Source organism: Canis lupus, chromosome 12, assembly GCF_048164855.1.
Source record: "Canis lupus baileyi chromosome 12, mCanLup2.hap1, whole genome shotgun sequence".
Lineage (NCBI taxonomy): Eukaryota > Metazoa > Chordata > Mammalia > Carnivora > Canidae > Canis > Canis lupus.
The window spans coordinates 27,103,760-27,131,165 of NC_132849.1; the positions used below are offsets into that span (position 1 = coordinate 27,103,760).

The window sequence follows — 27,406 nt, forward strand, 5'->3', positions numbered from 1 at the left end:
TTGACTGGGAGGGGCAGGGGCTTCCTTCTTTGCCTTCGCGCCATCTTCGTGAAAGGGCCAAATCTCTGCTTTTATATTTCTGCTAACATCTCTGTAGCCCAAGTATGCCACACAACCAAGTCCAAAGTGAAAGGGCAGGAAAACAGCCATTACACCAAGAGGCCATAGTTACAGTGGGATGTGAGTGTTTTATTATTTTTTAAAATTTATTTGAGAGTGAGAGAGTATGAGCGGGCGGGGGTGAGGGGTTGGGGGGATAGGAGCAGACTCCCTGCTGAGTGGGAACTGATGTGGGGCTCTATCCCAGGACCCTGGGATCATGACTTGAGCCAAAGGCAGCCCCTTAACTGACTGAGCCACTTAGGCACCCCTACAGTGGTGACGTGTGTTATTATCACAAGGGAGAGAGATTTGTGACCATACTTTATTCCACCACACCCATTATGAGTATTTATTCCCTTATCTGAGTGAGTTAGTCTAAAGAAATGCCTTGAGGCTTCACCAGGATAGTAACTGATAATTATCAACTTCTGAATTTACATAGTTTGGTCTTGTCCTGGACAGGTATAGATGATTCTTTCTGGTCCTGGTGGAGATCTCTCTAAAAGTCGGATCTTTGGCATGTATGCATAAGTGCAGAAACGAATCCCTATATATATACCCACACATGCAAATATACATGGACTGACTGTGTGCATATGTTCTGGTCCAGTTATACGTGGCCTTCCTCCAAAAGAAGTTGAGTCTGAAGAGATTTTCAGAGGCAGAACTTTTGAGTAGAAAAGGATTTTTCCTAACTGCTTTATAAATTGCAAAGAATTCTATTTCATAATTGTATCAAGATTTTACATTATGCTGAGAAATATCAGTGCCTTTTCTTCAGTCTTACCTTTTCAAGATCAAACTCATGTGAGCCTGCCAGGAATAGGAAAGCAGCCAACATTCCCTTAAATGCACGAAGACCCTTGCATTGGAAAATTCTTACTCAAGGGCTACATTGCTTTTATTTTCTATCTGAAGGAAAAGGAGGGAGTAGTTTTGTTCTTCCAGTTGTATGTAATTCTTGCAATTCAGGGCAAAATATAAACATTAATCAGCACTAATTTTGGAATGCCAAGTAACTTGCTGTGTGCTCTGGGACAATCTGCTTCTTCCTGAATCTCATAGTGTCTTCTGTGATAATTTGCACCAGGCACTCCTTGGTCACTTGTATCAGGGGCTCTCTTTGGTTACTTAGTTCCATTTTTCTTTCTTTCTTTTTTATTTTTTTATTTTTTTTTTTTTCTTTCTTTCTTTTTTAAATATTTTATTTATTTATTTGAGACAAACAGAAAAAGAGAGCATGAACAGAGGGGAGGGACAAAGGGAGAGGGAGAAGCAGACTCCCCACTGAGCAGGGAGCCAGCACAGGGCTTGATCCCAGGACCCTGAAATCAGGACCTGAACAGAAGGCAGACGCCTAACAGACTGAGCCACTCAGGCATCCAAGTTCCATTTTTCTTTTTTTTCTTTTTAAAGATTTTATGTATTTATTCATGAGAGATACAGAGAGAGAGGCAGAGACATAGGCAGAGGGAGAGCCAGGCTCTCCCCATGAGGGAGCCTCATGTGGGACTCGATCCCAGGACCCCAGGATTACTACCTGAGCAGAAGGCAGAGGCTCAACCACTGAGCTACCCAGTCATGCCTCCAGTTCCATTTTTCATATAAAAAATCTAAACAACCAGGTAGCAATAAGTAAACATAAATGCAAAGTATCACTTTATATCACTAATCATAGATAAAATTATTTCTCTCATGGGATCACCAATATATTCTTAAAATGGTCAACATGTACAGAATAAAATATTTTAAATTTGTGTTTTTATTTAGGCGATAATTTTTTTAAAAGATGTATTTTATTTATTTTAGAGGGGAGGGGAGCGGAGGGACACAGGCACTCTTATGACCCTGAGGTCACAACCTGAGCAGAACCAAGAGTTGGATGCTGAACTGACCACGCCACCCAGGCGCCCTGATAATTTAAAAAAAAAAAATTAAATATAATTATTGGCTCATCTGGCTAAACCTCTTCAACATTTTGGGCCTAAGCTTGCATTTGTGTTTATTGAATTAGCACCAAGTAATACTATTTTAATTCTCATAAGCAACAGAGAAAAAATAAGCTACATATTTATGTATGAAAGATTCATTCCTGTCAAATAAAAAACAAAAGACACAGTGTCTCTGAGAGCAAGGGTTCTACATAGTTCAAATAAAGAAAAGGGTTGGAAGAATCAAATCCTTACACCACACATAATTTTATAAGGGATCCAGACTGAAAACTGTATCTTAGCTGTCAATATTTGAGAAACTACTTCTAGCTCTGATGTAAGAGCTGGTTTTAGACCAAATATCTCACCAAAAATGATGGTAAATTAGATTTTTTTAAAAAACAAAACTTTAAACGTATCAGAAAGCAACCACGACATCTAGGACACAATGGGCTACGAATAGGAAAGAAAGAATATAAAAGGAGATCAGGGTAACATTCTCCATCATTTCCCACCTAAGATATTTGCTGAATTATAAGCAAAAAAGTACAGGGCCTTTAAAAAAAAAAATGCAGGTCCTAGAGCCCAAGCAAAGAGGTGCCTCCTAAGGGAGATTTTAGGAGTCTCAGGGCTACCAGAACAATATATGGAGTTCAGGGCTAGCAAGACAGCCAGGATTGGAAGGGCTCCAATCCCAGAGAAAAGAGAATTGTTGAAAAGTGAACTGATATTCCAGCTCCTTTTCCCACCAAGATATTTGCTGATTCCTTAGCCATGCACCAAGTGTATAAGAGATTAGAAGCCTAAGCAGAAAGAACAGAAAGAAGCAGATAACAGGTTGACAAGTGAAACAGTTTCATTGGGCTGGAGACTCAAAAAGTGGAAATCAAGTCCCAGCAAGGAGTTGGAGCTCTGAAAAACACCTCCAGTTGAGACTCAGGACACACTATGAATGGAAATAAGGACAAAGTGGAAATAAATTTACCTTAAATAGCCTCAAAATACCATATTCCTTAATTGGGTTAGGGTGACCTGCCCCTACTCTTTCTGCTAGAAGAAAGTTAAATTATCTCTGGAGAAGGAAAGCATTATTTAGAGCCTCCATAATTATTTATATACAGTGCTTAGCATTTGAACAAAAATCTACAAGTTATATCAATAAATAGAACCAAGTGACAGAAAATCAGAAGAAAAACACAGAAATAGTGTCAGAAAGGGAGACAGAACGTAAAGACTGCTAACTCTGGGAAATGAACTAGGGGTGGTGGAAGGGGAGGAGGGCGGGGGGTGGGAGTGAATGGGTGACGGGCACTGGGTGTTATTCTGTATGTTAGTAAATTGAACACCAATAAAAAATAAATTGAAAAAAATAAAAAAATAAAAAATAAAAAAAATAAAATAAAATAAAATAAAAAAAAAAAAAGAAAAACACAGAAATAGATCAGATCCACAGGAAATTGAGATATTGATGATGTCAGATACAGGCTATAAAATAATTATGATTAATATCCTAAGTGCATTTGCTTCCTCTATGTCATTTCATGGTTTGATAAATAGTTTATTTCTTTTTTAGCACTGAGTAATACTCCTTGTCTGGATGGACCTCAGTTTATTTATCCATTCACCTATTAAAAAACATCTTGGTTGCACCCAGGTTTTGGCAATCATGAATAAAGCTGCTATTAACATGCATGTGCAAGTTTTTGTGTGGACATAAGTTTTGAAGTTCATTGGGTAAAAGGTAAGAGTTTATTTAGTTTTGTAAGAAGTCAACTGTCTTCCAAAGTGGCTATACTGTTTTGCATTCTCACCAGCAATGATTTACAGTTTCTGTTGTTCCATATTCTTGCCAGAATTTGGTATTGTCAGTGATTTGGATGTTAGCTGTTGTAATAGATGTGTAGTGTATCTTTGTTTAATTTGCATTTCCTTAATGACACATAGTTTGAGCATGTTTTTCTATGCTTACATGCTATCTATATATCTTCTTTAGTGAAGTATTTGTTCAGGTCTTTTGTGGGTTTTTGTTTTATTTTTACTGAGTTGTTCTTTTTCTCATTTTTGAGGCTTAAGAGTTCATTGTATATTTTGGATAACAGTCCTTTATCAGATATGTCTTTCACAAATATTTTCTCCCAGTCTGTGAAGAAGTCAACTTTAAGGTAAGAAAGATTACTGGAAATATAGGGGGACATTTCCTAATCATAAATGGGTTAATCATTCTCCTTCTCCCAACATGGTAGCTCCAGCCAAAAAAAAAAAAAAGAATATGAAGGGGAAGACTATCTCCCTAACATACTTTCTGGCTGAGGATGGGGGAATTGATAGAGGAAGCATCTGTGTCCCTAAACCAGTCAGCTGGGCTGATGAAACAGATAACCTGGAAGATGTTTCAGCCACTTGGCACAGTACTGATGATTATTTGTATAGGACTCCTCCAATTGACCATTCTATCCTGCCTACTGCTCTGTGGGCTGCTCAGAAACCCAATATCAAGCAGACCCATCTTCCCAAATTGCCACCCACACTGCTTTTCTAGGGAATGTGCCCTGTGCTGTGACAGAAGACTCTGTGAGGAATTCTTTGAAGGATTAAATATCAGTGCAGTGCATTTACCATGTGAACCCAGCAACCCAGAAAGGTTGAAAGATTTGGTTTATGCTAAGTTTGCAGACCTGAGTTTGAAGTCCTTTGCTTAGTGCCCTGAGCCTCAAATGAAGAGTCTCTAGGCAACAGGAGAATCTGAGTGGATCTTGCTTCTCAAACACAGAACAAAAGCAGGAATGATCATTCTTCTGGTGGAGATAGAAATCAGAATTCTGACAAAACAGATACACACTGGAGGGCCCATCTTGCGACAGATAGCTTTGATGACTATCTGCCTAGAAGAGGCAATGATAGCTTTGGAGACAAAGGCAAGATTGTTATGATTCCAGCCAATATCATAATGGGCATTAGGATGTGGTACCATGATGGCCCACACCAGGATATGGATTGATATGGGGGCTCTGATCACTATGATGACTGAAGCAGCAGAGACTATGACAGAGGCTATGATTCCAGGATAGGCAGTGGCATTTGGTAGTGGGTACCATAGGGATGACGTCTATAGAGGAGGGAAGGGACTGCTATGAAGACAGATATGACAGAAGAGATGATTGGTCATGGAACTCCAGAGATGATTACGCTCAGGATGATTATAGGCATGATGATAGAGATGCCCCCAACCAACCAAGTCTGAAGCCTTGGAGTACTTACAAGAAGAATGATTCCTCTGCTAGCACCTCACAGCCCATTCGAACTGCCTGTCTGTGGAGGAACAAAGCTTGTTGACCCAGGTGCTAGAGAAGAAGTAGGGGAGCAGCTACAGAAGGGGCAGAAGAAAGAAGGAACAGAGAAGTGTCAGCTGGATGCGCAAAACTATAATGTCAGCCTCAGGAGACAAGCCGGCAAAGTGAAGAAACTCAAGAAAGGGAATGGTTAAAGACAGGAAGTGAGTCATCACAGACTGAGACCTCAGCCCTATCTGGCAGAAGTGCACCAAGGAGAGAGCATGAGAAGTCTCTAGAAAATGAAACACTCCATTAAGAGGAAGATTATCACTCTCCAACTTCTAAACTTCCCAAACCTGAACAGCCTCTAAAGGTAATACCAGCCCCTCCACCAAAGCCAAATGTTTGAGTGCACTGAAGTTCTAGCCCTCCTGTTGGATCTCAGAGCTCAGACACAGAGCAGCAACTCCACTCTACAAGTCTGGGGTAGTTCCTGTTCAACCGTCTGAGAAAGGACCATCATAGAAAGATGAAAATAAAGTATGTGGGATGAATGTCCCCAAAAGTCAAAGTGGGAACTCTAGCTGGGGTTCAGGAGATGAGGGAAAAAGACTACTGAAAGGAGTCACATAGGAAAGATGGCAAAAAAGTTCAAGTCCTCCAATCGGTACCTGAGCTAAAGAAACTTTAAGAAAATCTGGCCTACAAGTTCCATTCTGCAAGCAAGTATGCTGCTTTCTCTGTTGATGGTGGAGATGAGAATGAGGGAGAAGATTACATGGAATAGATCTCTACATCCTGTGCTTTCTCCTAGTCTCTCACAACCCTGGAACATTCGAGAGCAAAGCAAGCCTCTATACAGAAAAGATAAAATAAAACTCACCGTCTCCTAGGGAGAAAAAAAGAAAGGGGATCAATCTACTAGGATGATTTAATAGTTCTGGAAATGGGGGATTTTCTGGAACTTGTTTTAAAGCAGAAAGTCCTGTGCACACTGGGATATGTTTGTCACCATTTAATTAATTAGCAATATAGTGGCAAAAGGCCAGGGATTCTGGGTGTCAAGCTAGGTGAAGTCTTCCTTGCAGTCTCTGGTTTGCTGCGTCTCCCACCCTTCCACCAACACACCTGCAACTCCTCTCACCCTGCCTAGTAACCCAGTTACAGCTCTGGTGTGCCTGCCTGTGCCTTCCTTCTGTGGCCACATGGCCAGTACATCTACCATCCTGGCAGTCAGACTCTATCTTTCTCAATGATTTTGTATTTAAAAGAGGGAGAAAATACAGCCTTTTCCTGCTTTTTTTTTTTTTTTTTTTTTGCCTTTTCCTGCTTAAAAGGGGGGATGTGAAAGAAAGAAATAAATATACATATTTCTATATCTTTGCCTCTATCTCTGGAAGAGGAAAATAGAGTTGCTCTGGTAAAACAAACAGGGTGGCCAAGGCACAAGGGTGAGAGGATAGGAGGGAGACCTTTCCCTTTTTTATCAGCTTTATTAAGATACAATTCATATACCATTCACCTGTTTAAAGTGTACAATTCAATAGTTTCTAATATATTGACAGATATGTGCCACCAGGAAGCTTTTAAATATTAAGAAATCTTTTGTTTGTGTCTTTGGATCAGGAACCATAATAGTATATCAATAACTACCACTGAAATTAATTATTAGTTATTATTAGTAAGCAGTTATTACTAATTATTAATTAGTTATTATTAGTTATTAATTAATAAAAAAGGTTTATATTACCCTTGGGTTCTGTGCCAAGCATGGATCCTGCTTGAGATTCTCTGGGGTAGCTCATAAACTGACTTCAGTGTTTTCTCTTTGTTTCATACATTCATTCAATTTTCAACACATATTTTAAATTTCTAGGCTGTGGCTAATCCCTAGGCACTGAGATTTCATACTAAAACAGAAAGTAATCTTGTTCTCAGGAACATGCAGTGTTCATTTAATATGTTCCTAGCAAAATTGGTATCCCTATGGAGGAACAGCTGATTAATATCCCCTTTTGCATTCTGAGCCTCTCAATAGTTGGGGACACACGTTTGGTGCTTATGGGATACATGCAATAAAAAATGAAATAGAGTGCAAGGCATAACCCAAACAGAAGGATCTCTCAATATTTTAATGAAAACATTAGACGGGTAACTTTTGTTGCCAGCAATTAGAGAATGGAGGGAAGCTTCTCTAAAGACTAAGATCCAGGTCTTCCCACCCCTTGCCTCTCCAGGGACTTACCTCTTGCTGAGCATTGATTTCAGAAAAGCACTTGGTACTGTTTCAGGTACATTTTCAGGTCCTTGTCACCAGGCATGGATAGCACCATGTACAATGGGTGATCATACATTTGGTCTCATAAGTCCCCCCAACTTGACACAGTTAGAACATTTTCAAAAAGGTGTTTATGGGCAGCCTGGGTGGCTCAGTGGTTTAGCACCGCCTTCAGCCCAGAGCGTGATCCTAGAGACCCGGGATCAAGTCCCATGTTGGGCTCCCTGAATGGAGCCTGCTTCTCCCTCTGCCTGTGTCTCTGCCTCTGTGTGTGTGTGTGTGTGGTTTCTCATGAATAAATAAACAAAATCTATCTATCTATCTATCTATCATCTATCTATCTATCTATCTATCTATCTATCTATCTATCTATAAAAGGTGTTTATGTTCATCTTTAGTGTTCTTTCTTAATTCACTCTGATTTACTACAATGAATCTATATTACATGGGTGGTTTTGTTTTTGTTTTTTTGTTTTTGTTTTTTATTTGTTTTGTTTTGTTTTTAGAGAGAGAGAAGCTGGGCAGTGAGCAGAGGGAAAGGGAAAGAGAATCTCAAGCAGGATCCATGCTTGGCACAGAACCCAACATGGAGCTTGATCTCACAACCCTGAGATTATGACCTGAGCCAAAATCAAGAGTCAGACACTTAGCCAACTGAGCCACCCAGGCACCCCTACCTGTGTATTTTTTTAAGTTAAAAATAAGTTAAAACTTAAGACCTCCTACAAGAAGCCTTCCCTGACTCCTCCCTCACCTCCCCATGATAGGTTTTGTTCCCTTAGTGTCCATAAAACTGATACTCACCTCTAGCACAGAACTTACTATAAGTACTGTATAAATATTAAAAGGTATTTTTAATCACCTGGTTAATTACCTAGGTCCCCTTTAGACTGTGATTTCCTAAGGGTAAGTGCTGTGCCTTTCATAACTGAGTCTCTAGGGTCTTGCATGGAGACTGGTGCACAGAAGCTTTCATATTTCTACCTTCCCTAAGTATCCTGCTTTTCACACCCTACTCAGTCAACAACTAACTCCACACTTACTCTCAAACAGCCCAAAAAAGACTTCTTCTCTTCAATAGGCTGACGTGTCTTACTAAGCCCTGAGTACCCAACCATGAGTGATGAATATGAGAAAATAAGGATTCCAGATGGACTTGATGGGCACACCTATCTCAGGAATGCTAGAAGTTAAGGCAGCTCCCCAGACATGTGATTTAGGTGAGAATTATATTCATTCATATATTCATACTTATGGAATGAAAGGTAAAGAAAGGGAAGGGGATGGTGAGTAAGGGACTGGAACTAGATCTTGAGACAAGATATAAATTGGGGGCTGGAAAGGCAAGGAAGGCATGAATTTCTGCTTTGGAAGATAACTTGATGGAGGACAGATAGCATCATACAAACATTGAACTTACACAAATTCAATTAGGTATACTTGGCAGAAAGGGAGGCGGGAAGAGGGAAAGTACAAAAGGGGGAGGGGTAGAAAAAAGATACAAGAGAAATAATTAATTAAATAATACAGGTTTTTATTTTTTAAAAAGATTTATTTATTTATTTGAGAGAGAAAAAGAGAGAGCTGAGGGGGGGTGAGGCACAGAGGGAGAGGGAAAGAAATCCTGAAGCCGACTCCCCCTGAGCGCAGAGCACAATTGTAGGGCTCCATCCCAGAACCCTGATATCAGATAACCTGAGCTAATGAAGACCCATACACTTATGAGCTACCCACATGCCTCAATAATAAGGATTTTTATGTTTGTTGTTTTTTTTTTTAATGTACAGGTGATTTTACACATTTCACACAGTGTTGTTCCTAAAGAACTTGAGAAGGGAGAAGTGACATCGACTACCTTTAGTGTGCAGGGATTCAACTTTAACCACTTGAATTATTAGAGGAGCTTAGAAAAAATACAGATGCCTGGATCCTACCCTCAGAAAATCTGGTATAATTAATTGGTCAGAGGTGCAGCCTGGGCTTCAGGTTAAGAGCTCCCAAGTGATTTTTTTTCCAATTAAAAAAATTGAGGTAAAATACACATAACATAAAATTTACGATCTTAACCACTTTTAAGGCTATAGTTCAGTGGCATTCAATATATTCATAATGTTGTGCAATCATCACCACCATCCATCTCTAAAATTCTTTTCATCTGTAAAACTAAAAATCTATACCCGTGTAACGACAACTCTCACCCTTTACCCCAGCCCCAGGAAACCATCATTCTATTTCCTGTCTCTACGATTTTGAATCTTCTAAGTACCTCATATAAGTAGAATAACTTGTCTTTTATTACTGGCTTTTTTTTTTAAGATTTTGTTTATTTATTCATGAGAGACCCAGAGAGAGAGGCAGAGACATAGGCAGAGGGAGAAGCGGGCTCCATGCAGGAAGCCTAATGCGGGACTCGATCCCAGGACTCCAGGATCATGCCCTGAGCCAAAGGCAGACTCTCAACCGCTAAGCCAAGCAGGAAATCCCTGGCTTATTTCAACTAGCATAATATCCTCAAGGTTCATCCATGTGGTTAGCATGTGCCAGAATCCTTTTCCTTCTTAAGGCTGAATAATGCTCCATTATATGTATATAACATATTTTGCTTATCCAGTCATCTGTCATTGGACACTTGGGTTGCTTTCAATTTTAGCTATAGTGAATAATGCTTCTATGAACCTGGGTGTACTAAAATCTCTTTGAGACCCTGCTTCCAGTTCTTTTGCATATGTAGCCAGAAGTGGAATTGCTGGATCATATGGTAATTCTATTTTAATTTCTGGAGGAAAGTCCATACTGTTTTCCTTATGGCTACACCAATTTACATTTTCATTGATAGTACATAAGGGTTCTAATTTCTCCTCATCCTTGTCAACACTCATTATTTTCTGGGTTTTTGGTAGTAGCTATATTAATGGGTATGAAGTGATATCCTATTGTAGTTTTGGTTTGCATTTCTCTAATGATAGTGATGTCAACCATATTTTGATGTGCTTACTGGGCATTTGTCTATCGTTTTAGGAAAAATATCTATTCAAATCCTTTGCTTATTTTTTAGTCAGGTTGTTTGGTTTTGGCTGTTGAATTTTTTTTTAATTTTTTTTATTTATTTATGATAGTCACAGAGAGAGAGAGAGAGAGGCAGAGACACAGGCAGAGGGAGAAGCAGGCTCCATGCACCAGGAGCCCAACGTGGGATTCGATCCCGGATCTCCAGGATCGCACCCTGGGCCAAAGGCAGGCGCTAAACTGCTGCGCCACCCAGGGTTCCCTTGGCTGTTGAATTTTAAAGGTCTCTATATACTCTGGATAATAACTCTTTGTCAGTTATGGGATTTGCACATATTTTCTCCCATTCTGTGTGGTGTCTTTTTATTCTCTTGATGGTATTTTTTGATGCATCAGAAACCATTTAACAACATATGAAAGAGTTTATTTCTTGTCTGCCTATTCTATTCTGTTGGTCTATATGTCTATCATTATTTGAGTACCATATTGTTTTTGATTACTGTAGCTTTGTAGTAAGTTTTGAAATCAAGAAGTGTGAGTAATCCAGCTTTGTACTTCTTTTTCAAGATTGTTTTGACTTTTCATGGTTGCTTGAGATTCCATATGAATTTTAGGATGTGTTTTTCTATTTTTGCACAAACTGTCACTGGAATTTTTTTAAAGATTTTATTCACTTATTCATGAGAGAGAGGGAGAGAGAGAGAGAGAGAGAGAATGGCAGAGACATAGGCAAAGGGAGAAGCAGGTTCCATGCAGGGAGCCCGATGCGGGACTCGATCCTGGGTCTCCAGGATCACACCTTGGGTGGAAGGCAGATGCCAAACTGCCGAGCCACCCAGGGATCCCCCATGTCACTGGAATTTTGATAGAGATTACATTGAATATGTGGATCACTTTGGGTAGTATTGACATTTTAATATTTTAAGTCTTCCAATCCATGAATATGGATGTGTTTCTATCTGTGTCTTCTTTACTTTCTTTCAATAATGTTTTGTAGCTTTTAAAAAGATTTAATTAATTAATTTATTTGAGAGAGAGAGAGAGAATGAGTAGTGGGGAGGGGCAGAAGGAGAGAGAGAAAGAGATAGAGGGAGAAGCAGACTCCCTGCTGGGCAGGAAGCCAGATGTGGGGCTGGATCCCAGGACCCAGAGATCATAACCTGAGCCAAAGGCAGACACTTAACCAACTGAACCACCGAGGTGCCTCTATAGTTTTTACCACACAAGTATTTAACTTTCTTAATTAACTCCTAACTATTGTATTCTTTTCATGCTATTTAAGTAGAATTTTTAAATAATTTTCTTTTCGGATTATTTACTGTGTGTATAGAAATGCAACTGTGTTGACTTCATATCTTGCTACTTTGATTCATTTAGGTCTAACAGGTGTGTGTGTGTGTGCACGCGAGTGTGCACTAATCTTAAGGCTTTGCTACCTATAAGATCATATCATCTGCAAACCGAGATTGTTTTACTTCTTACTCAAGTGATTTCACTGTGTAGCGGGGGTTGAGAATCTTTGCAGTCGGTCTTGATCCCTGATCACTATTCTTAGTTGAGACTTCCTGCTGTGTTGAGTGTGATGTTAGTATTTAAAGACATGTATTTGTCACTCAAAATGATCCCCCCAACTCAGGCCTATAATTTCATCTGATGTTTGTCAGAGGAGAAAGTAACCTGTTTCAGTGTTGACTGTGTCTGACTTATGAACAGTGTATACATCTGTATTCTCTTTGTGGTATTTAAAAGTTTCAAATGGGATTTTAAAAAAAATCTTCCCATCACCCCCTCCTTCAACCCCTCAAAGATACCACTTTTATTAGTTCCTTATAAATTATTCCAGAGCTTCGTTATGCAAATTCAGCTAATAAAAATAGTTATTATTTTCCCACTTTTAAAACATACCATGCTCTCTCTATTTTGCATCTTTTTAAAAAAGATGTATTTATTCATTTTTGAGAGAGAGAGAGAAAGTGCACACATGCACAAGTCAGGGGAGGGGCAGAGGGACAAAGAGAAAGAGAATCCTCAAGCAGACTCCCCACCAAGCATGGAGCTGGGATGTACAGCTTGATCCCAGCACCCTGAGGTCATGGCCTGAGAAGAAACCAAGAGTCAGATGCTTAACAGACTGAATTCCCAGCCACCCTTACATCTTTATTTTAAATTTAAGAATATTTTGGTACCCTAGCACCCACATCTTTAAATATCAATTTTCACTTAAAGGAACTAGGCATTCTTGGAAAAACAACTCATTCCAGATTTGGGCAAGATATGTGCAAGATGATCTTAGAATAACTTGTTCTATAAGAAAATAAGATAGCTCTCAAAGACTAGTAGAGGCTGCAGAGGCTACCACCTCTGGGAAAACTTGGGACAGTAAGAGCATTAACAGGATTGAAAATCATCAAATGTATTTAAATCCATAATTGCAAAAGATATCTCAAAAATATGTTCGTTGGAGGATTTTAGAGAACCTTAGTTTAAAACTGCAAAAAGCAAAAAAATAAAAATAAAAATAAAAATAAAATAAAATAAAACTGCAAAAAGTGAGAGAACAAATCAAGCATTTCATTACAAACTATGCCATTTCAGTACAAACATGATGAGAGAGGCTTCTCTTTATAGAAGTATTCTACTAATGAAGAAGTAATGATAGAATTCAAATTCTGCCATTTTGTACCTGTGATAAATTAATGGACATAAAGCCTTGAGCCAAGGCAGTGGCATGACAATAGACAGCCAGCCAGATGTAATATACCACCTCATAGAAGTACACACTACTACTTATTGAGTCACCCAGCTACCAAAGAAATGTTAAAAATCAAACTAAGTGGGATCAAATCTACAGATAACTACAAGTTCATGGGAAAGGCAAAGGGCAGAGGAATATTTCAATAACTCCACAAGGATGCAATAAGCATAATCTGAACTATGAGAAACAACAAATAAATTACAAGAGGTAAAAAGAGATGGAGGGAATCCTGTAGATTGAAAGAGATTTAAGAGATATTGACCAGTTGCAATGTATGTAACTGTGGAGACAGAAGTGAACTTAGCAGGCCTAAGACTGCTACCCTTACAAAGGCCTACTTACAAGGATGGCCCTTGACTGGCATCTGGGAACTTGCTAGGGAGGGTTCGCACCATTCCCTAATTAATAAGAATGGCTCACTGTGTGTAAACTGTAAAAACAATGTAATTTGTGCTAAATACCTGCTTTCCTATTGGGAGTCCAAAATTTTGGTATATGCTAGGCACTGGGTTCCTATATGATTAGCCCTGAGTAAAAACCATGGACACAGAGTCTCTAATGAGTTTCCCTGGCAGACAACACTTCACATGTGTTGTTATAATTTGATGTTAGAGGAATGAAGTGCATTGTGGGTGACTCCTTGGAGAAAGGACTTTTGAAAGCTTCCTTCTGATTTCCTCTGGACTTCATATGCCTTTTCCCTTTGTTGATTTTGCTTTGTGTCTTTTCTTTGTAATAAATCATAGCTATGAGTATGACCATATGCTGAGTCCTGTGAGTCCTCCTAATGAATCACTGAACCCAAGAGTGGTCTTGGGGACCCTAGACATCATACCTTATTTGGATATTGTTAAAACATACAAACAAAAAAAATGGGAAGGGGTTGAGAAATCAGGGAAATCTGAATTCAATGTAATGATACTGAGGAATTAGTTTTTAGATGCAATAATAATAGTATTATAGTTCTGTTTAAGAGATACGCACATACATTGAAATATTTGTGGGTGGAATACTATAAAGTCTGAAATTTGCTTCAAAGTAATCTGGCAGGAAAGGCTGGAATTGAGTAAAGGTATAGTTGGAAAAAGATTGACCATGAGTTAAAGGCTGTTGAAGCTGGAGCATGTGAGTCTGGGGCTTCATTGTGCTATTTTGTCTACCTTTGTATATGTTTGAAATTTTATGTAATAAAAAGCAAAAAAAAACCACCCCATATATTGGGGTTTTTAAAATTTCAGCTCAAAGACAGCTTCCTTGGTTTCATTTGTTTTTGTTTTTGTTTTTCTACTGATGCAGAATATCCTACTATATAGGGTGATTTGCCTTGCCACTCTCTTTAGGACCTGACCCTCATATCACATGCAAGCACTCTTAGAATTGCTTCTCATGTGAGCTCTTAGAGGCTTGTCCCAAATTCCCCAAAGACATAACCATTAACCTGAAAGAGCTGTAGGGTCGGTCATTCTAGAGGTGAAAAATACAGTGATTCTTAGAGTACATCCTACTTGAGGCAATGTGAACAAGGACAATCAGTGCAGTAGACAGTGATTGTTCCCACAGGAGACCCAGGGGTTAGAAGTGTCCAGAAGTATCAGAGTCTGGAGTGGAGCAAATGTGAGTCTGCAGCATTACCCTGGTAGGGTCTCCAGGTCTTTGAGAAACTAGAGGAGGTGTAATGTATGGCCAGAGAATGATAGATCTGTCTTTCCAGGGTCTCTAGATTTCATGGCTTGTGCTATCTTAGGGTCACTGATCCCAAGGTGTTGGGAGAATATATCAGTCAGGATTCTTCTGTGGTAAGCTGCGGGAACCACTCTAATCATTTTAGGAGAAATTCTTAAAAGCTGTACTGTTGTTGGAAGGTTCACAGAATTAAAGGAAAAGTTGAGCAATTAAGTCTCTGAAAGTACAGGAGCTACCAGCAGCTTTGGGGAAATCTAGAAAGCAGGCCCCTGTGGATAGTCTTTTAGAGATAAGTCATCAGGACAGAACCACCTCTATCATTGATTTTCCTGGAGTTACACTGTCAAAGTTGAGAAAGGGATCTTTGACCTAGCTTGGATTATGAGTCCATTCTCAGCTAGAGAAGGGCAGGGCCTCCCTGGTCAACAGGCCTCCAAGACAGCTTCAGTGGATGGGAGAGGGGTGAGATCATAGGGGAAATTAGAATTTTCTATCAGCTGATGAGAGGATGGATCCTTGGCAAACAAAACAACAAATTTGTAATACAGAAGAGAGGAAGAACTCTGGGCCTTAGCATGGCCAACAGTGGAGCTGGAGTTCCAGGAAGACTGGGTGGGCTTTAGCAGGTCAATTTCTTGGGCTATATGTAACCAGGGCCATTAATTTTCTCTTTATTGGTGTAGCCTGAGAAGCAAAGGCTGCACTAAAGAAAAAGATGGCCTGTGACTGTCTTGCCCTTTCCTGTTCAACAGAGATTTTAAAACACTCTGGACATTAAAAATATAGTGCAGCAGCACCTGAGTGGCTCAGTAGGTTAAGTGTCTGCCTTCAGATCAGGTCATGATCTCAGGGTCCTGGGATTGAGCCCCACATTGGGCTCCCTGCTCAGGGGGAGTCTGCTTCTCTGTCTCACTCTGCCCCTGCCCCAGCTCATACACACACACACTCTCTCTCTCTGTCTCTCTCTCTCAAATAATAAATAGAATATTTTTAAAAATACAGTGGAAACTAATAAAAGAGAAGAAACAACATGAAAGATTCCTGAACAGGAGGACTCACTACAGCTCAAGGCAAGAGTTCTGCTATGTGCTGTTGACAAAGACAGTTCCATCCACTGGCTCAGTTAGCCAGGATTGTGTCAAGTCCCTTCCCAGATTCACCTGTACCACCAAATCCTGCAAATTCCACTGCTTGAGAGGCTTGTGTTGCCAATTGAGGGCTGTTACACCTTGATGCTGAATTGTGAAAATAATGTAGCACTCCTGATCACAAAATCAGAGCATATAAATAAACTCAGGAGAGCAGATTTAGGGAAAGTTAAGGAGGTGATTGAACAATGAGGTGATTGATCCAGGAAGCTGTGAAATTTCCTTCCTAGGATATCTTTAAATATACAATAAAAGAAATTTCTAGCTAAATGCCAATTTTAAGATGGCTGTTTTGGGAGCCTCCAGTTCTAAGGCTTTTTATTCTCTCAAGGGCCAAAGTGTAAAAATAGAAAATATAATGTCTTTCGGTTATAATTTTGATAACCTCTTCGGGCATGTTGCATAATTCCTGGCTTCCACATTCTGACGCTTGGTTGCTTAGATTTGGGAAACAAGTGGCTATTATCTTTACTCAGCTGTTTTCAGAAAGATTTATAACCTTTGGCACAGTGATTATGAGAGGCCCAGGAGACAGCATTAGTAAATTCTAATCTTGCTTAAACCACAATCACACTGAATCACTCTGGCAATCTCCTGACTTCTCTCTTCATAAGCTCTATTTCTTTCTCCTCTTCCTCCCTACCCCTTCTCTTTCTATCACTTGTACATTTCTTTTGATCCAGCCAAGGCACTAATGGTATCAGGGACATTATTAAATTCTTGCTTATCTTTGCATGTGCACAGCAGGAAAAATAAACACCCTCTCTGCCTCCATTTTATGATTATAGGCTAATTCTCATTAATTTTCTTTAAAATTAATGCAGTCGGCCATAGATAGGGCTGGTAAAAAGGAGTTGAGTCAGTGCTGATCCAGAACTAGAAAAATAATTCAGTGTTCACACTTTCCATCATGAGTCAGTCAGTGCATTTTCCTGGGTATGATAGAAACAGCATTGGTACTTAGAATATGAAGAAGTCAAGGGATAATCTTGACAGTCCCTTCCAACCCCAAGGTCACTTGGCTCTCCATCTTCACCTCTTTGCGTGGCTAACCCTAGCGTGTTGACTCTTCCTTGGCAACGTCCTGTCTGGTCTCCTGTATCTCCATGGATGATGCTGTCCCCAACCCTGGGTGCAGGCCCTCTGGCTAGTGGCCATCCTCAGCACCTGTGCCCAGTCAGGTGCCCAGTCAAGGCTCTGGGTAAATATTGGTTAAGTGACAAGAAGTGAATAATTGAATGACTTGAGGGAGCAGTGTTCACTTGGACTTGTTCTCTAGCTGAGACCATAGGGACTTCTGCCCTCTGAGTGCTGAGTTTGGAGAACCTCAAGGGAAGGAGTTGCTGAGGGAAGGGCCAGTGCCATCCCACCTTTCTCTAACCCTTCCTCTAACAACTGCATGCATTCTGATGTGGATGGCCAGAGGTCATAGGAACACTGGCTCCCACTCCTGCGGCCACACTTGAAGGTAAAAAGGTGTTTCCTTACTTGCCCTTTGCCAATGCTCTGCAGCTTCCTCCTTTTGCTTTGAAAGTAGCTTCCTTGCAGGGCCTGAATTCCAGAAGCAGGTAGTGTGTGCTTACAATAAACTTCCTGTTGGCTTGGTGATTGTGTTTTCAAGAGAGTGGCAGTCACCTGACCATCCCCAGCTTCACTCAGAGAGGCCAATAGTTATTCTGATCTGTATCTGCTTTCCTGAAGGTAGATGTGGTTGTCACTTGGCTACAAGTGTGGGGGGTGGGGGCACGTGGAGGAACCATGCCTTTATTTACCAGTCTATTCTGGGAGAACTGGCAGGACTTGGAAAAGCCAGACTGCGAGATGGAGAAGTGTGGCTTTGGCCACCTCCTTGATGACCATCTCATTCTTTGTTAAATTAGGGCAGAAAAATGTTGGTTGTATTTTTTAAAAGGTTTTATTTATTTATTTGAGGGGTGGGGGTGGGGCGGGTAGAGCACAGAGAGTAAGAGGGAGAAGAAGACTCCCTGCTAAGCAGAGAGCCTGATGTAGGACTTGATCCTAGGACCTGAGATCATGATCTGAGCGGATGGCAGACACTCAACTGCTTAACCAACTGAACCACTCCAGGTGTCCCAAGGAAAAGTGATGGTTAATAGCAAAACTTCGACTTTAGTTCTGAAAAATAAGGAAGGAAAAAGGGCATTTTTTATACATAGCTCTGGCCTCCTATAAGCCTCAGAATTTTGTTTTGTTTTGTTTTTTTAGTTTAAAGGCCAAACATACCAGGAACTTGAATGTGTAACAGCAGCTCAGCTCAGCTCAGCAGGGAGGAGCAGCTCAGCTCAGCAGGGAGGAGCAGAAACTACTCCCAACTAAGGGTTCTTAGAGGATGGCAGAGAGTGTTCTCTCCAGCAGGAGACTTTTGAACTGTAGAACCGTAGTAACACATGGTACCATTCTGGACAGGCATTTGGATGTATTTCTCAGCTTATGGAGAGACCAGAGACTCTTTTTTTGTTGTTGTTGTTTTATTTTGCTTTGCTTTGCTGTGTGGTTAAATGAGGAAACTATAATTGGTCCTCTGCATAACCAAAGCATATAAATAACCTAAACCATAAAGAGGGAAACTTTCAGAAAAATCCTTTCAATATAAACCCCAGCTCTTACAACTAGTTCTTAGTTCAGATTACATTTCTCGGGGGTGTAAGGGCCTCAAAGAACCTAGTGGTTCTCTGTATTTCTTATTTAAATCCAGAATGCTCTTTGTGCACACACACTAGGACAGGACCTGTGGACATAGGTCTTTATTGTCACAGCAACCCAACAAAGCCTTCTTTAGTGAATGAAAGATGGGCTGGGTCTTGATGGGTTCCAGAAATGGGGAGTTTGGCTACAGAAGGCCATCGCCACACAGAAAGTGTGGGAAACATGGAGGGTACTAGATCGCAAAGAGCCTTTCACATCAGAATAAGGGATTTGTTCTGTTAAGCAAAAGTGCAGAAAGCTGTGGGGTAATAGGAAAAGCATCTTTAAAAGGTGCTTTTAGCACAGCAGGGAGCCTGTTTCTCCCTCTGTCTATGTCTCTGCCTCTCTCATGAATAAATAAATAAAATATTTTTAAAAATAAAAGGAGATCACTTTACAATTATCTCATGTGTTCTATGAAACACTATTTGCAAATGATTCCCCTTGAAGCTGAGAACAAGTAAATTTAGAAACCCAGCTCGCTCTAGGCCTGGAATCTCCTAGAGGCTCATAAAGCACATTTGTTTTAAAGTCTCTGAGAAGTCACAAGAAACTGACGCAACTCTGCTTAACCCAGAGGGAGAGTGTATTGCTGAGAACCTGGGTCCATTTTTCTAGCCAATCTCACAACAATGAATTTGTAAGTAGCTCCTTTGTAGCAGAGTATTGTCAATCAATATGGTACCAGACAGATATAATTCGCACATACAAACTCTCCTAGCAAGTGATCTCAGAGTAAAGTTCCATTGATGGTAGTGTTACAAGACTCAAGGCTCAATGCTGCTAACAAGAAGTTTTGGGCAAATACTCCTGGGATGCTCACTGGTATAGTCCCAACGCCCCCTAGGCGTGGCCAGTTTGTAGTTCTAGTTTTTTCTTTCCTGTCTAGCTTGAAGAATGAAAGGGCTAGAGGGACACTGGGCCCTGCTCAGACCTGCACCTGCTCACGCGGTCCTGCTCCATAGGCTGCTGCTGCTGCTGCCCACTGCCCACTCACTGCCTGCCCACGTTCATGGAGACCTTCTAAATGACTCTTCATCATGTTTGTCTCCCTTCTAGACAGCAGGGAAACTCATTTCAGCGGGGTTGCTCCTAAGAGAGCTGCAGGGCCTCTGTGTCATGCTTTTCCCCTTAATGATCCATTTCTCCTTTTTTTAAAAGCATAAAGCCCACTAGCATGCCAGATGTGTGTAATGCGGAAAACTTCATCTGGTGGGGGAGTCACCTCCTGTATCACCCAGAGTTCTCCAGAGAAACTGAACCAATAGGATGTGAGTGTGTATGTGTATGTAGAGATGGGGAGAGTGAGAGAGAGAGAGACTCAGATTTTAAGAACTGACTCATGTGATGGTAGAGGCTGGCCAGTCTGAAATTTTTAGGGCAGGCTGGCAGGCTGGAGACTCAGGGAAGAATTGATGTTGCAGTCACAAGACAGTTTAGAGGTAGAATTCCTTCTTCCTTGGGAGACCTTGCTCTCAGTCTTTTCTCTTATGGCCTTTAATTGATTGGATGAGGACCATCCACATTATGAAGAATAATTTACTTTACTGAAAGTCTATTGCTTCAAATATTAATCTCATCTAAAATATATCTCACCATGACATCTAGGCTGGTGTTTGACAAAAAACTGGGTGCAATGGTGTAGTCATATTGACACATGAAATTAACCATGACACCCAGGTGTGCTGTGGAGCTGGGTCCACTCTGGCAGACTCCTGGGTCACTTGCAGTGGCTTTTCTCTCAGGCTGCTTGTCCCTCTGCAATCTGGGTCCCTGGGGCCAGACCCTAACTAAACACTTATCTCAGATAAAGCCATGGTAGTATGTCAAGTGGACAGAGCCCTTCTCTTAAATGCATACAGTAAACCAGCTTTAGTTAGCATGGCATTTTGTAGTTTTGTCTTTAAAGTCCCTTTTTCTAAAGAGTTTCTTCATTCTTCAAGCACTGAAAGCTTTAAGTTCAGTTATCTAAACACCAAATAGAATGACAATGGGGAACTGGAAAGTGAGTTGCTAGTTACCAGACCACAGCAGGAAGGCAACCACACCATCCAATACCTTGATGATCAAAAGACTGAACTCAGAGCACAGGAGATTTGCAGATGTCAGTGTGTAATGGGGAAGGATGGGTTATACACAGTCAGGGAACCTGTGTGTGTCATGCTCTGTGGGTCCAGATGAGGGCAGAGAATATTTGCAGCCATAGTGATTTGGTTAGGTATGCCTAACCTAGATTCCCAGCCTCAGATTCATTAAGACTATTTTTTTCTTTTTACAATTTTATGGTTTCATCTACTAACTATTCTCTAAGTTTCACTTTTCTCCCCTCTTCCCATTCTGAAATCTTACCCTTGCCTTTTTTATTTCTTTCCTCTTTAGAGATGCCAATGGTAGAACTTTTTGGAAACCAGGCTTCTGTCACTAAATAGTACCTGGTAACTAGTCATCCAGAAGGATTTTGATACTATTTGTTCATTTTACCCAATAAACTAGCTTAGGTATCATAGTCCATTGTGAAATATTAACACTTTTCCAATTCTTGCTAATAACAATGTATAAGAGCAGCTGGAGGGTGGTGGGGACACTCAAGTTTTGTCAAAAATAAAAAAATTTTATCTAATAAAAAGTGGTCTCATTTTGGACTATAGAGGACATGGCAATGTGAATGCCAGAAAGGTGGAGGAAGAATGCATATACGCTTTGGGAAATGAACAACACTGTTCACTTCTGTAGCTCTACTTCTAGTCTTTGTAGGAGGGATCTATCCAGCTTTGAATGAAAAAGCAAATGTACCCAAAGCTGGAAAATATTTTTGAGCAAATAGCCTAGATAAGATCCTATGTCCATATACATATCCTGTAACACATAATATTCTTGAATGCCATTATGTTTAAAATTTTTTGTTACAGTGTGGGTCTATCTTGAAGCTACGTCAAGGGATTAACTGCTGTAGAATACAGTGGACCACACTAGGCCCCAAGACATGGAGCCCAAGAGTGTCAACATAACAGAAATTGTTCTAATCCAATATGCATGCATATACACAATACATATTCTTTTTTGTTTTGTTTTGTTTTTGTTTTTTTTTTTTTGCACAATACATATTCTTAGGAATATGACCAATCTGAAAGGCTTTGTATGCATGATGAAACAGTATGTCATAAATATCCAATTCATTACAGAGGCCACTTCAGGGACATATGTAATGTTGGTGGGTATTGGGTTAAGTATCTAAGCAGGAGACTTTTAAAAAAAGGGTGTAATCCAATTTGCAACTCCCTTGCCTTGGACTGTACTTCTCATGGCTATGTGGAAACTTTAGTATTTAGTACCATTCTCGTATTCATGCTCTAACTGAATAGCGAGTCTTTGGAAAGTAATATAGCTCTATAGATTGCTTGAGACCTTTAGCAGGCTAAGAGAAGGGGTATTAGCATCCAGTCTCTGTGAGACCAGTGCTCAGTACTGTGGCCAAAGCACAAAGTGTTTCTCTTTTCCTAGGTTAGTAGTTTTCTGGATTTTTTTTTTTTTTACTGCATATTAGATTTTTAAAATCCTGGTGCTCTGACTGTACCCCAGACCAACAAAATCAGAATCACTAGGAGTGGGAAGCAGGGATCAGTGATTTTTAAATCTCCACCAATGATTCCAATGTAGAGCCAAGTTAGAGAACCAGTGTCTGGCCAGTACTTCTCAAGCTTTAATACTCATGCAAATTACCTGGGGATTCTCATTAAATAGGAATAAGGTGTAAGATTTCTAAAAGCATTTCTAAAAGGTCTCAGGTGGTACTGATGAATCCACAGTTCACTGGATTAACAAGGTACCAGAAAATCTGGGTAGGATACTAAGATTTCCAATGGAGGTAGAGTCAAGGTGAAGTGTGACCAGGTGCAATGGATGCTGTGCATTGTGTCCCTGTGTATCTGTTTCAGCCTCTTCTAGGGTGCCTCCTCGCACTGTAGAAGCAAGAAACCTAAAAACTCCTTTCCCATGGCATCTAGGGCTCTGACTCTGATTCCCATCTGACCAATCGTAAATGCGCAAGTGATATCTGAATTCAAAACTCAGTGGGGAAGGTGGCAGATTAAGAGGTCCCATCTTGCTCTGTTGGTCTTAGCAAAAGTTCTAGAGCTGGGATGGGCTGGCAGCCTCCCAATGCAGCAGAGCCCCTGGTGGCCCATTTCCTCAATGTGGATCTGGGAATTGTTCCTGAATGCTGAGTCTTCTAGATTCTGTCTCTTCAAGCCTTCCCACAGTGCTGGAAATTTTTAAATATTCTAAATTAGGTACTTTCTGCATAAGCTAGCTAGAACGCATTCTACTCTTTGAAACTAAACCTTGGCCAAGACACCAAGTGTTTATTTTTTATTTTTTATTTATTTTTTATTTTTTTTTAAGATTTTATTCATTTATTCACGAGAGACGCAGAGAGAGAGAGAGGCAGAGACACAGGCAGAAGGAGAAACAGGCTCCACACAGGGAGCCCGATGTGGGACTCGATCCCAGGTCTCCAGGATCAGGCTCTGGACCGAAGGTGGCGCCAAACCGCTGAGCCACCCGGGCTGCCCGACACCAAGTGTTTAGATTAAGAGATAGCAAGCCAGTAACATTGAATGGGCCAAGGGTAACATCTGGAATTTAAAATATATCAAAAAAGCTGGGTCAAAACAGATGCAGCTTCTAAGGAGACAAATGGTAGGTAGAGCCAAAAAGTTCTCATGGACATGCTTGATGACATCCAGGATTCTTTTAAGGACATGGAACTTTCCTATATTTGAAAGTTCTCCATGTTTTGTTTTGTTTTCTAGTAGTCAAAGCCAAAGATCTTTGAACTCTGAGAACTACTAGAATTACTAAATGTTTATTTGGAGATTTTGAGAGAATGTCTTCCTAGGTTTGAGAGACTCAGAGCTGACACTGAAAGAAAAATTGAGAGGTTAAGAAAGGGAATCTCCCTTGTTTTCTTAGGATTCTATATAAATGGGGATCTCCTGAGCTGGGGGTCAAGCTGTACCTGGTGATCAAGCTATCTTCTCTTTTGTAGCATGTTGTATCCTAACCTTAGGGCAAGGAATCATTGCAAGGCTTCTGAAAACCCACATAATCACTAAGCCTTTGGCTGTAGGCTGAATAAACAATGTCACACACAGATATGTGACAATCTAATAAATATAGAAATGACATGATTAATAAAATACAAATGTATTTAAAAATCGTTGGAGAAGGAACACCTGGATGGCTCAGTCAGTTAAGCCCTGCATCGGGCTCCTCACTCAGTGGGGAGTCTGCTACTCCCTCTGGCCCTCCCCCCTCTTGTGCGCGCACGCTCTCTCTCAACCTCTCTCTCTCTCACACACACACACACACTCTCTCTCTCAAATAAATAAATCTTTTAAAAAATCACTGGAGAATTTATAGTAGATTTTTATTTTTTTATTTTTTAAAGATTTTATTTATTTATCCATGAGAGACACAGAGAGAGAGAGAGAGGCAGAGACACAGGCAGAGGGAGAAGCAGGCTCCATGCAGGGAGCCCGATGTGGGACTCAATCTCAGAACTCCAGGATCACGCCCTGAGCCAAAGGCAGGCACTAAACCACTGAGCCATCTAGGGATCCCTACAGCAGATTTTTAATTATGAGTTTTGTTAGGTCAACAATACTAGAAAAACAACTACTAACTAGTAGAAATCTACAAGATTTTTTTTTTTTTCTATAAGTGAAGAAGAGAGCACTCATACTCAAAGATTAGATATCCTTGCCCAGAATTTCATGAAGTAGAGATTGGATGTTCCAGCTGTGATACAGGTATAATAGGAAGAGTTTGTTCACAGCTGGGCAAGCAGAAGAAAAAGACCAAAAGGTCTGTACAAGGTACAAGGTCGTAGCCTGGCTGCCCAACTCTCACATAGAGATTCTTGGTCTGCTGTTCAGTTTGGAGGCTCTGGGTTTTGTTTTTCTTAAGAATACTCTATTCTGGGCAGCCCTGGTGGTGCAGCGGTTTAGCGTCACCTGCAGCCCAGGGCATGATCCTGGAGACCCGGGATCGAGTCCCACATCGGGCTCCCTGCACGGATCCTGCTTCTCCCTCTGCCTGTGTCTCTGCCTCTCTCTCTCTCTCTCGCTCTGTGTCTCTCATGAATAAATAAAATAAAATCTTTAAAAAAAAAAAAGAACACTCTATTCTGTCTTTGATTCAGGCTCAAGTTGGGAGAGAAATTCTGCTTGGAAGCAGTCTGTAGTAGCAGCATAAAGGTGAAAAACCTGAGAAAATTCTGGACCAGAATACAGTTCATTCTGTATTCATTCAATAACTTTGATTATCAACTATATGCCAGGTAAAGTACTAGGCTCAGCCTACCCTCAGGAAGCTCACAGTTGAGTGAGAGAGAGACATACAAACATTTGAGCAACGAAATACAATGATAAAAAGAGCAGGAAGGGGTGTTTTCACTTGGGACCATGCTGAAAGTGAGAGTGGCCTATAAACACAGAGAAGGATTCAGTCATTTATCTTTCATTTCACAGAAACTTCACCTCAGACTAACCCAAAAGTAAACAAGGGAAAGCTTATCTTTACAGACATCTACTCGTTACCTTAGGCCTCCAGTGTAGCCCACCTAGATTGGAGGAGAGAAAAACGCTGGCCGGCAATGCCTTGTGATTAGCCCAGACTAGGTTGAGGTACCCTCCAAGCTCACCTGCCCTCCCCCACTGCTGCCATTCTCAGGTGGCTCCATTCTCAGGCATGTCACTAGCGTAGCTATGAGTCATTATCACAGGGTGTCTGTCTCTGCTCCCACCCTGATCCTGCCAGATGAAACATACTGGCCACAGAGGCAATTAGCCATGGAGCCCTGAGCCTTGTTTACCTTGAAAACTTGGCACAGTCAATGCAGCATATCCATTATTGATTTACAGATTGTGTACCATGCAACTCGCTGGGCTGCATCCCAGATCCCTACTCCTCTGCCCCACTATCCCTCATTGTTCCCCAGTGCTCACCCAGGTGACAGCTTTCTCAGCCCAGGTGATCTACCTCCACACAATCCTCCTAGCTTATTTTAAACATTTATTTGATGGCTGCTCTTAGCCATACTTCACCAAATGCTCTTCATAGCAGAATGCAGAGCTGGGGGTGCCTGTGTAGCTTAGTCAATTAAGCATCTGGCAGGGTCATGGTCTCCAGGTGATGGGATGGAGTGTGGCCTCAGGCTCTGGGCTGGGTGTGGAGCCTCCTTGGGGTTTTCTCTCTCTCCTCTCCCTCTGCCCCTCCTACCTTCTCTCTCTCATAAATAAATAAATGAATGAATGAATAAATAAATAGGCATATTCAATTTAATACAATAAACATTAAAAAGAAAAGAATGCAGAGCTATGTGATTCACATGTTCCTTGGCTTCAGCGGGATGGGGGCTGGGGTATTGCTGAAAACCCATGACGTGTAGTTGAGTGTTTTCATTAGCACCGGTTGATCAGTTCATCGCCTCTATTTCATTTTGGAATCACTGCCCATATGCCTATGCCTAGTCCAAAGGTGAAATGGGATTCCCAGAAAAGCAAGCAGCATGACCATTTGGGGGACCAGCCGAAATTCACTCTCTCTCTTAGAGCTTTTGCTTTTGCCACCAAAATTCTCACCACCCCTGCAGCTGGGATGCATGATAGGCTCCAACCCCTCTCTAGAACCTGACCACCCCCACTGACTTGGCACTCCCACAATGTGCATCTGCCATGCTGGGGCAGGCTGTTAGGGCTGTCGGTCCTGCTACTCCCCTCACCCCCGCCCGGCATTCGTTTCAAGGACTATAGCAGTTGCACCCATGATTCTCCAAGAAACTTCCAATAGTTTTCTACTCAGCTACTGAATCAGACTGGGATGGGAGGGGACAAGCTGGTGGCACTGGGCAGCAAGTATTCATTTCAGGATTAAGAACACTAAAAGTGTTCATAGCTTTCCTGTTTCTCTCATGTTTCTACCACATCCCCTCACTTCTTCATCTCTACTCTGTCTCCTTTTGGGTGAAGTAGTATGGATAGTTGTGTTCTATGAGCTAGGCACCTATCTCTGGGGGAGTCATCCCAGGGCCACATCAGACTCTTTGTGAGGTCTCAGGCTGGGTAACATTTGCTTCTTAGCTACAAAATGGGGTGTGGGAAGCCAGGGTGAGATTCTTGTTCAGGAGCTGCTCTTGCTGGTGGCCCTCTCTCCTTGTACCATGCCCTGTGCCTCAGATGGTGGCATGGGGGTTCTTCCCAGTCTGATATTGTAAGTTTGATTCAAACAGTGGATGCCTCCTGAAAGGTCTCTCCATTTCTATTCCAGCTCCCCTCACCTTCTGGTCTTCCCACAGTAGCCACAATGGTCTTTTTACAGCACAAATTGGGTCATGTTCTTCTTCCAGTTAAGCCTCTCCCATAGTTTCACTTTACCAAGAACAAAATCCAAACTCCTTCCCAAGGCCCACAAGACCATACCTGCACTGGCCCCTGCCTACCCTGACAAACTCACCTCTCACTTTA

At 41.1% G+C, this 27,406-nt stretch overlaps 1 pseudogene; it reads left to right on the top strand.

Moving 5' to 3' along the window:
• The first annotated feature begins 4,269 nt into the window (after positions 1–4,269).
• Positions 4,270–6,598, top strand: LOC140600790 (eukaryotic translation initiation factor 4B pseudogene; annotated as a pseudogene).
• Positions 6,599–27,406: the final 20,808 nt, after the last annotated feature.